The sequence below is a fragment of the Dipteris shenzhenensis genome, chromosome 4 (genome assembly GCF_047967505.1).
Source record: "Dipteris shenzhenensis isolate YYH24624 ecotype China chromosome 4, Dip_SZ_1.0, whole genome shotgun sequence".
NCBI lineage: Eukaryota > Viridiplantae > Streptophyta > Polypodiopsida > Gleicheniales > Dipteridaceae > Dipteris > Dipteris shenzhenensis.
Genome location: NC_141599.1, coordinates 44,649,402 through 44,660,079, shown reverse-complemented (window position 1 = coordinate 44,660,079; position 10,678 = coordinate 44,649,402).

Genomic DNA, 10,678 nt, shown 5'->3' with positions numbered 1-10,678 from the left:
TCCAGTGGGGTAGGGTCCAAACTTTGTGGAGAAATGTCACTGTCCAGAAAATGGCATCAACCTCGAGAGGTGTCATGATGAACTTTGCTTAGTACTCTCTGATGAGGGATTGAGGGCTTACTCCGAATGATCCTACATCCCATAGTCACCTGTTTTTGGTTTTTTTCCCATAAGCGAAGGATGACCTATAACTTAAGAGAGGGAAATGCACATTATGTACATGATCTACTAAGTTGTACTAATTGTATAAACATCCCTTGCATAGTCACTTTGCTCATACGTGTACATATTGTGATTTTTTCACTCTCTTTTAATGTAATGGTTCCCAAAAAAAGATCTTGTACATGTACCCGCTACTAGCTAGAGGTGTTCTTAAGGCTAGTGTGAATTACATCATATGATATAGGACGTAAGGTCAAACCCAAACCCTAACCCTAACAGCATAGTGCATAGTGTATAGTGTATAGTGTACAATTATCTACCTTGTGCACTCCATTGTCTTTCCCAACACTCATCTTTTTTGAAACATGAGCGTAGGTAGTTGAGCCTAATTCACGACATTTGTGAAATATGTTGTTGCACTAGGGACAATTTAAGTGCCACCTCTTAAGACACATTTTTAAGGGAACAGCCTATAATAAAAGCATATGAAGGATATGTATTTTGATCAAGAAAATGTTTTTGGTTAAAATACTCTTAAAGCATATTTTCATGCAATCAAGGAGAAAGAGGCTAGCGTGTGATAACCACAAATCAATAACATTACCATGAGGATGGATTCAATGTTGTGGGGATGTCAAGCTCAACTAGTGTTCACTTTGATGAGATGACTAGGTAGCCATTTGCACTTATTTTATTGGCATGGGGGAACAGCCTATAATAAAAGCATATGAAGGATATGTATTTTGATCAAGAAAATGTTTTTGGTTAAAATACTCTTAAAGCATATTTTCATGCAATCAAGGAGAAAGAGGCTAGCGTGTGATAACCACAATTCAATATTTTATTGGCATGGTTCATGGCCAAATATGTTTTGCATGTGGCAAGTGAAGAACAAGTTCTTAATAGCTAACCAATTTACTAGAGTCGTGGCATAATAGGTAGTATACCAAATCATGTATGGTTGGGGTTCACTTATGGACTAACTTGAGTATAGTCAAAAGTATCCAACTTGATTTTGTGTAACTCAGTCTTTAGTCAAGAGTGCATCCAACCTTTTACAACCTTAGCCTAGGAATATGTTTGAAATATATGTTACAATCAAACATTAAAGTGGTTCAGAATATTTGGTTGGTTCTTGTATTAGGACAATAACAGATGTTGTGGGTCTCACTGAGAACAAACTTAGCAAATGAATCCATTCAAAAGGTCAACAAAGTGTTCACTATTGATGTGCATAAGAATATGTGATTATGGATGGAATGGCCAGAAAGTTTTATAGGATGTTGTCCAAGAAAGTGAAACAAGATAGATGGTTGAATTTTATGGCATCATTGTGTGGGAGTGCAGTGCAAAATTGAAGTTTGTTTTGAAACTTGATGAGAGTGAGATGGTGAAAGGGAAAAATGTAGAAAGAGGTAGCTTGATATTATGAAATGGAGCATTTTTTCAACCATATTGAAAATGATGGTAGGCACTTTAGCAGCAGTGAAAGGCAAAAAGCTAAAAAGACTGAGCTTTACATTGGTGAACAGAGCATTGGATCCAACCATACTTGAAAGTGATGGTAGGCGCTTTAGTGTGCAATAAAAAAATAAAATCTATTGGTGAGCTGCATCTGAGGTGATGTCTCAATGCTGTAGTGTCATTCATGACATGTCATGAATGTAATTGTCATGTTCTTTTAGGTATCCAAAGAGACACATGAGGTTCTAAAGTGGTTTTGCAACCAAAGTGAGATTCCTAATGTAATAGAATGGCAAACCTGAAGCAAAGCCAACTCGTGGTCTATGAAAACAAATCCTGATATTATATCATTCCTCCTCTAGCTTGGATAAGGAAATTGAGCCATGGGAGACCCTTGACCAGAAGAACCATAGATATCTATCAAATGAGAGAATTCATCCAACCAAGATAAATCATTCAATCCATCATGGAGCAAGAATAGATTCCACTCTGTTCTCTCTTTGTCTAATAGTCCTCCCTCTCTTCGAGAAATATTCTTTGCAAAATTCAACCATGTTGAAATCTCCTCGAACAATCCAATTGTTATCATATAGTATCCCTGTGCTACCTCTAAAAGACACATCTCGGCCCTAATATAATAGGACTATATGTGTTGAGAATACCATAGTAGTATGCTTAACCTAGACAATGATATACACCACCCTCTCACCACTAATGTGACTTCTAAATGGAATATACAACCCATTTGGTAGAAATCGATATAAAAACCTAAACTTTAGTGCTATTTTCTAGACACAAAATAGTCCTACTCTGGCCCTTAATGAGCGATTTGCATTTGCCTATCCCAGCTTGAATAGCTTATGTTCTTGAATAAGTTTAATATATGGATTTGATCTTTAGGGAGATGTACTAAAGATAGTCTTCTAAGAATGTGCGGTCTAGAAACTTTTGTCACATGGCCGTCCTAATCTTTGATGTATCTACAGTGGTGATTGAGGCCATTCACAAGCCCCTCACATTCCATGAAATGGCGTACTGTAGACATAGGATGGAAATGAGGAAATACTCCTAGCATCAACATGGATATCCCTTGAAGAAGGGTCTGTCCACAAACTCACCTTCACTGAGGGACACACCTAACTCAACTATAAAATGATGGCATCCTGAAGTGAGGAAATCCTCTATCATGATACAAGGCCCTAAATGTTAAATAAGCATGCATAGTGATCTAACAGAATGTCATCATTGTTGTATGTGGATCCTGATCATTTTTCAAGAGGTCATTTTTTAGCCGTGCTTTGGACTTAGGCGTGTTTATACCCACTCTATGAAGGGAGGGGGGGGGGTAATGCCTTCCCTACTACTACCACTGGCGCAAGTTCCAAGGGGGCCATGACAACTATCTAAGCCCCCCTTGGTGGGGGTTTGAGTGTAGTACCCGCAAAGCCAAAAATACATGAAAATTGATGCATGAGTTGTGTTGTCAAAAAATGAACAATAAGGGTGTGGCTCACATAACATGAGAACAGTGGATATACTGATTGTAACTTGTATCTTCGCATTGGTTGGATGAGGAAAATGCAAGAGTTGGATGTAGCCCACACTGGTTGAACCATGTATATCGGTGTCTCCATTCCTCTTCCATTCTGTGTGCTTTGCTTTTTGTATTGTGTATTTTACGCATTTTGCTTCTCACATTGTTGCTCCATTATCACATTAATCCTAACAACTGCTATCAGTGCATTTATTTGAGCAACGTTTGTTGACTCATTTGGAACCTCATACCAGCATTGGAAGATGTAGATTGAGGATTATCCATACTAGAAGGACCTTTCTTACCATTAGGTGGGATAGGAAATAAGTTTATGAGTATGCCAACTGAGAACTAGGAGGTTCTTGACAGAAAGGCACTAGGAATGATACGATTGTGTTTGGAAGACTCAGTGCCTTTCAATGTTCTTGATCAAAAGACAAGAAAGGACTTGATGAGCCCATTGAATACATTGTACGAAAAACCATCAGCTTCTAACAAGGTATTTCTTATGAAGCATTTATTCAATTTGAACATGTCAGGGCGCGGGTCTGGAGCTGATCATTTGAATCAAATCAATACAAGTACAAGTCAACTAAGGTCGGTAGGAGTAAACTTTGATGATGAGGTTTGAACTCTCTTGATTTTGTGCTCATTTCTAGTAAGTTGGGATGTCTTGTTCATGGCTGTGAGTAACTCTATTTCTTGGTTAAACACTTCAAAGTTTGCTAATGTTGGTGGTGTTGTCCTTAGCAAGGAAATGCAAGGAAAAAGCACAAGTGAAACATCAGGTAATGCTTTGACTCTTGAGAATATGGGAAGAAAAAGGGAGAGGAAAGAGCCAAGAAATTGCAACAAGTCAAGAAGAAGAAATCCAAATCCAAAGGAAACTTGTAGTGCTGGCATTGTGGGAAGAAAAGACACCTAAAGAAAAGATGTTGGTTGTGAAAGAAAAAGGAAGGAGATGGACAACAAGAGAATACACAGGAAGCAAATGTACTAGGCATTGTGTTGCAAGATGCCTTAATTATTTCATTGGATAATATTATTGATGCATGGATAGTAGACTCAGAGGCTTCATTTCATGCTACGCCTCATAGGAAATATTTTTAAAACTATGTTCAAGGGGATTTTGGACAAGTTAATTTAGGCGATGATGAAGCATCTAAGGTTGTTGGGAAGGGCAAGGTGCTGATAAAATTATAGAATGGAAACCAATGGTTATTGAAGGAGGTAAGGGATGTTCCTGATTTAAGAAGAAACTTAATTTTAGTAGGGTGATTGGATGAGGAAGGTTGCACTACCACATTCACATTAAAATTGTGGAAGGTCACTAAAGGTTCAATGGTAATAGCAAAAGGAGTCAAGGTAGGTACATGTATTTATGTACTAGTACTGCTTACTCCTCTATTTCCTTAGCTTTTACACGAGAAGACACATCATTGTGGCATCATAGGCTATTGAGTGAGAAGGGAGCACATATTCTTTTCTCAAGAAAATTGTTGCCAAGTTTGCAGCAAGTTGATTTTGATTTTTGTGAGAATTGTGCTTATGGGAAACTAAAGAGAGCCATATTTTTCAAAGTTGGGAAACAAAAGAAGAGAGAAAAGTTAAAGCTTGTGCATATAGATGTACTAATTTAAAAGCTCTTGATGGTTCTCACTTTTATGTTACTTTTATTGACGATGCAACTAGAAAAACTTGGGTTTATTGCATTCAAAGAAAATCTAATGTCTTTGAAACTTTTAAGAAGTAGAAAGCTTTCATTGAAGGGTCTTCAATCACATATGATGCATCAAAGAATTTTATGGTTACCATCCATATAATGGAATTCATTGAGAGAAGACAACTCCAAGAACACAACACGAAAATCTTGTGTTAGAGAGGATGAATAGAACAATCATGGAGCATGCAAGGAGCATGAGAATACACATAGGGTTTCCCTTATAGCTTTGGGCTAAAGTAGTGAATACAACTGTTTACTTAATAAATAGATCGCCTTTAAGTTCCTTAGATGCTGGCATTCTAGAAGAGGCACAAATAGTTAAAAAGGTCAACTATTTCTTTATGAAGGTTTTTCGTCGTGAAGCATTTGTCCATGTTGATAAGAAGTTGAGAGCAAAGCTTGAGGAAAAATCCAAGAAGTTCATCTTTATTAGATATGGAGGTAGTGATTTTGGTTATCATCTGTGCAATTATGAAAGTAACAAAATCATTAGGAGAAAAGATGTTGTATTGAATGAGGTTGTTATGTATAAAGATCACTTGTAGAAAAGAAAGAAAGTAAATGTATCAGAATGCACAACTTTTGATGAAATCCCAGGAGTTGAAATTCCAAAGGTTGCAAAAAATGAGTGTGTAGTAGTAGCAACAAGAACCTCAAACTCCTCCAAGTGAACTTAGAAGGTCTACGAGGGTAAGTAGACCACCTGAGTGATTTTTTCCTTCTTTCAATTATGTTCAGTTTGATTGATTCTAGTGAACCAGAAATATATGAAAAGCAATGCTGGTACAATCTAGAAAGGACTAGGAGCAAGGCATGAAAGAGGAAACTGATTCATTTCTACAAAACTAGACTTGGAATATGGTTCGCTTGCCTATGGGAAAAATAGTATTGCAAAATAAATGGGTTTACAGAGTGAAAGATGAAGATTGAGGAAAAAGGAGGTACAAGGCAAAGCTTATTGTAATGCGATTTACACAGAATAAAGGTATAGACTTTGATGAAATATTCTCTCTTGTTGTTAAAATGATTTCATTAAGAACTATTTTGAGTCTTTGGCTATAATAGACTTGCATCTTGAGCAATTAGAAGTGAAGACGGCTTTTCTTCATTGGGATTGGAGGAAGAGATTTATATGCAGTAGCCACAAGGATACGAGATCAAAGGAAAGGAAGAATTGGTATGCAGGTTGAAGAAAGTCCATATGGCTTAAAGAAAGCTCCAAGGTAGTGGTATTGGAAGTTTGATAGGTTTATGGCAGAACAAGGTTACAGTGTCATTCAAACCACTACATTTATTCTAAAAAACTAGACAATGGGAGATACATGATCTTGTTATTGTATGTGACGACATACTTATTGCAGGCTCTACCATATAGGATATAAATGTGCTCAAGACAAAGTTGGAAAATACATTTGCAATGAAGTATTTGGGTGCTTCAAAGGAAAATCCTTGGTATGAGAATAACAAGAGATAGGAAAAATCACAAATTGACATTGTCTTAGAGTGAGTATATTGAAAAGGTATGGAAAGGTTTGCAATGCAGAATGCAAAACCTATTTCTAGCCTTTGGCTTTTAATTCATATTATGTAAGGATATGTGTCTAGAGACACGGAAGAGATTGACTATATGTCAAGGGCTCCATATGCAGTAGCAATTGGTAGCTTGATGTATGCAATGGTATGCACAAGGCCAGATATTGCACATGTAGTGGGAGTTGTGAGCAGACTTAAAAACAATCCAAGTAAAAAACATTGGATGGCTATAAAGTGGATTCTCGGATATTTTAGAGGTATTACTGCTCATGCATTACCTTTTAAGGTTCAAACACTTTTCTACAAGGATATGTTGATTCATATATGTAGGTGATAAAGATGGAAGAAGGACCACCATCGGGTATATTTTCACTATAGATGGAACAACTGTAAGCTGGGTTTCAATTTGCACAAGGTTGTAGCACTTTCTACAATAGAAGAAAAATAGGTTGAAGTTACAAAGGCTAGTAAAGAGATAAACTGGCTGTAGAGGTTTATGGAAAAACTTGGAAAGAAGCCAGAAAATTGCAGCTTGTATAGTGATATCCAGAGTGCTATTAATCTTGCAAAGAATTCAGCCTTCCATTCAAGAACCAAACATATATAGCTTAGATATCATTTCATTCGACCTATTTTGGAGGATGGACGGTTGAAGTTGGAAAAGATATACACTATTAAGAACCCTGCAGACATGTTGACTAAGGTAGTAACTAGGGAGAAATTGAGCCCTTTCTCAATTTCAATTGGTCTTCAAGAATGAGGAGCAACATGAGAGAGAGCCAGATCCTAAGAGTTTCATTAAGTGTGGTAACGGTGGAGTTACTATGATCAGTCTCCAAGTGGGAGATTGTTGTATATGGAGCATGATACTTTTTTCAGAGGTTGTTTTTTAGCTATGCTTTGGATCCCTGCATGTTTATATCCACTCTATGAAGGGGAATGTAGGGGGGACAACACCCCCTACTCATATTACCGAGAGGTTCCAAGGGGACTTGCGATAGCTATTTAGGCCCCCCTTAATGGGGGTTTGAGGTTAGCACCCCGAAGCCAAAAATACATGAAAATTTATGCATGAGTTGTGTGGTCAAATTTTAAAAAATAAGGGCATGGCTTGCATACAATGAGAGCAGTGAATATACTGCTTGTATCTTGTATCTTCTCATTGGTTGAATAAGAAAAATGTAGGACTACTATTTCTCCATGGAGGTAGCCCACATTAGGTGAACCACATGTATTGGTGTCTCTTTTTCTCTTCCATTCCATGCACTTTATGTATTGTGTATTTTATGCATTATGCTTCTCGCATTGTTGCCCTGTTATCATGTTGCTTCACTATAGAGAAGGATGGTTAAAGCACAAGACCAATGATGAGAAAAGTCTATATAATGTAGATCTGGCTAACATAAGGAGCAAGAGAGTTAAAATCCCAACTACGAGAGAAAGGGATAGTTGAAGCACAAGTCTAATTACAACTATGGTGAAGATAAAAGTCTATATAATGAAGATCTAGCTAACAAAAGGGGCAAGAGTGTTAGAATCCCAAATACTAGAGAGAGGGATGGTTGAAGCACAAGGCCAATGACAACTATGGTGAAGAGAAAGACTCATAATGCATATTTGGCATATTTGGCTAATGCAAGGAGCAAGAGGGTTAAAATCCCAACTGTTAGAGAGAGGGACAATTGAAGCACAAGGCCAATGACAATTATGGTCAAGAGAAAAGTCTATAGAATGCAGATTTACCTAGCACAAGGAGTAAAAGGGTTAAAGCCCCAACTACAGATAGGGTTGCAAGTTCTATAACAAACCCTAGAGTAAGTACACTGATTCATCCATAGACCAAAAGCCTATAAGAGGTTGTGTTATTTTCTTAAGATTTTGGTTTTATCGCTACGTAATGGAGTATCTTAATAAGAAATTCATTGAGGCAGTCAACACGATACATTGTATACATTGTATTCAAGCTAACTACATTGTGTCCAATGTGTCCAATGTACTTACATGTAGTTGCATTGGCTACATTGTACCCAATGTATCCAATGAAGTTACATTTAGTTACATTACATACATTGGATCCAATGTATCAAATGTAGCTATGATGTAGTGTGATGCCAAAAATTGATATTTTTTATTTGGCATTGGTATTGTTTCCTTGTATGTTTGATAAGAGTTTGAGTATCAAGTGATAGCCTAGCGGGTCTCACTTATTTTTATTTTCTAAGATATTGGATGGGATTGAGAGGATGAGTGAAATGGATCATTGTAAATACCATAGGTATGAATTATAAATACCTTGGTATGGGGTGAGAGTTATTTGTGTATGTGATATTATGGGGTTTCTAAAAAAAAGGAAGAGTGAGTCATATAAAGAGGTGGGCTCATGTCCATGTGTTCCAATAATATAAGAGAGGCCACATGCCAAGCATGTGGAAGGCATGTGGAGGAGTGTGGAGTCAAGAGAAATCCTTCTAGAATTTCCATGTGGAATAAGGAGGATGTGGACATATGGAAAAGAGAGGGTCCCTATGGGCTCCATGTGGGAAGACTCTTGACTTTCTCAATATTTTAAGAGTCTTGAACATCTTTTGATGGGACACATGGCAAGAGTAGCCAAAAAGGACATGGATAGTGACATACGGGCTTATGTGATTGATGAGGAAAAGAATCTACAGGCAATAATTATAAATGGGTGAAGGAGGCTGACAAAATCTCTATAAAAGGAGCCCCCCTCTCCCTTGTTCATCGTCTCTTCCACCATTAGGCCTCATGTTGCTGTAGCTCTAGTCTCCTCAAGCCTCTTCCATGAGCCTTCTCTCCCTCTTGTAGATATTCTCTTATGTAGAATCTTGAGTCCATCTCTCTCTAGTTTATTCTCTCTCTATGAGTAGTCTTGGAGCTTTTGCTCCCTCTTGTATGTATGAAACCTCTTCTTCTCCCTTGTGTTTGTAGTATTTTGAGTTGCATTGGAGTGTAGTCTCACTCTATTGGTAATGAAGTTGACTTCAGGTTCTCTCTATTGAGTGTCTCGTCCCTTATTCCATTGCTTTCTCTTCCAAAGTGCTCAAAAGTGTTGTCTATTGGGCCGCTCATTGCACATACATGGTTTATCTATTTCCCAAGCCACAAAGGGAGCTCTTCCTTCCCTCCTAGGTGACCTCTATGGGACTTGGATCGCTGATGAAGTCTAAGCATGGAGGTAGTATTCTCCCAAGTCGGCACCAGTAGAAGGAGTAGGTGTTTTTCATGACAGTTTGAACCCCTGTCAGTATTTTGCTCATAACTTTTTGCTCGGTGGTTCGATTTAGACGAAACTTATATCAGCGCGAAGCTCTTTTCAAGGATCATCATTCTATGTCTTCAGTTATTGTGTTATATTTCAAACAAAAAATCTATGACTTTGTGTGTGTGACTGTTTCTTTTTTCAAACCATTTTTTACCCCCATCTAGTAAACTGCCCATATCTTTCTGACCGCTTCTCTATTTCTTATGAAATTTTATCAAAGCGAAGCCGATTTTGAGGCGCATCTGGATATGTGTTTGAATATTTTATATCATGTCTTTGCTCAAAGTTATGGGTCTCTGTGTCTTATGATATTTTGGAGAGTGTTTTGAGGTAATTGTAAAGGTATCTATGAAGGAGGTGCAATGTTTCCTCGGAACCTACCCATCCGACCCAATCAGCCCCTTCAAACTCCTCGATATATATCAGTTCATGTCATGTTGAGCTACAAGTTCTTCTTTCAACAACGTATTGCTCTTCTCTTTGGCGCAGATCGGCTTGTTGAGATTATGGCCTCCACTGATCCTTTCCTTCTCCCTATGCTTGAAGCACGACATCACTTGGGATGTTACCATCTTCATTCTCATATAAGGGAGGATAGTATGGTGTGGTTTCTTGGTATAAAAGCCTCTTTTTAATACCCTTTCCTAGGATGAATATCTCTAGCACTTAGTTCGAAAGCAGCAGGAAGTGAAGAGGTGCGTGAAGTTTATTACCCCCAACTTCATGTCACAGTAGTTACATTGGATACAATGTAGCTAATGTCGTTACATTGTATCCAATGTAGTTACAATGTAGCTACATTGGATACATTAAATACGGGGAAAATCTTTTGGTGAGCTTTTTAATGTGAGCTTTTCTACCATTTCCTTTGTTTTTGCGAGCTTTTCTTAGAAATCCATACATGTTTTTGTTATAAGAAAGATGGGGAGGTTAGAAAGAGGAGAGGATATAGCATATGTTCATTTTCATAGCATGTGGG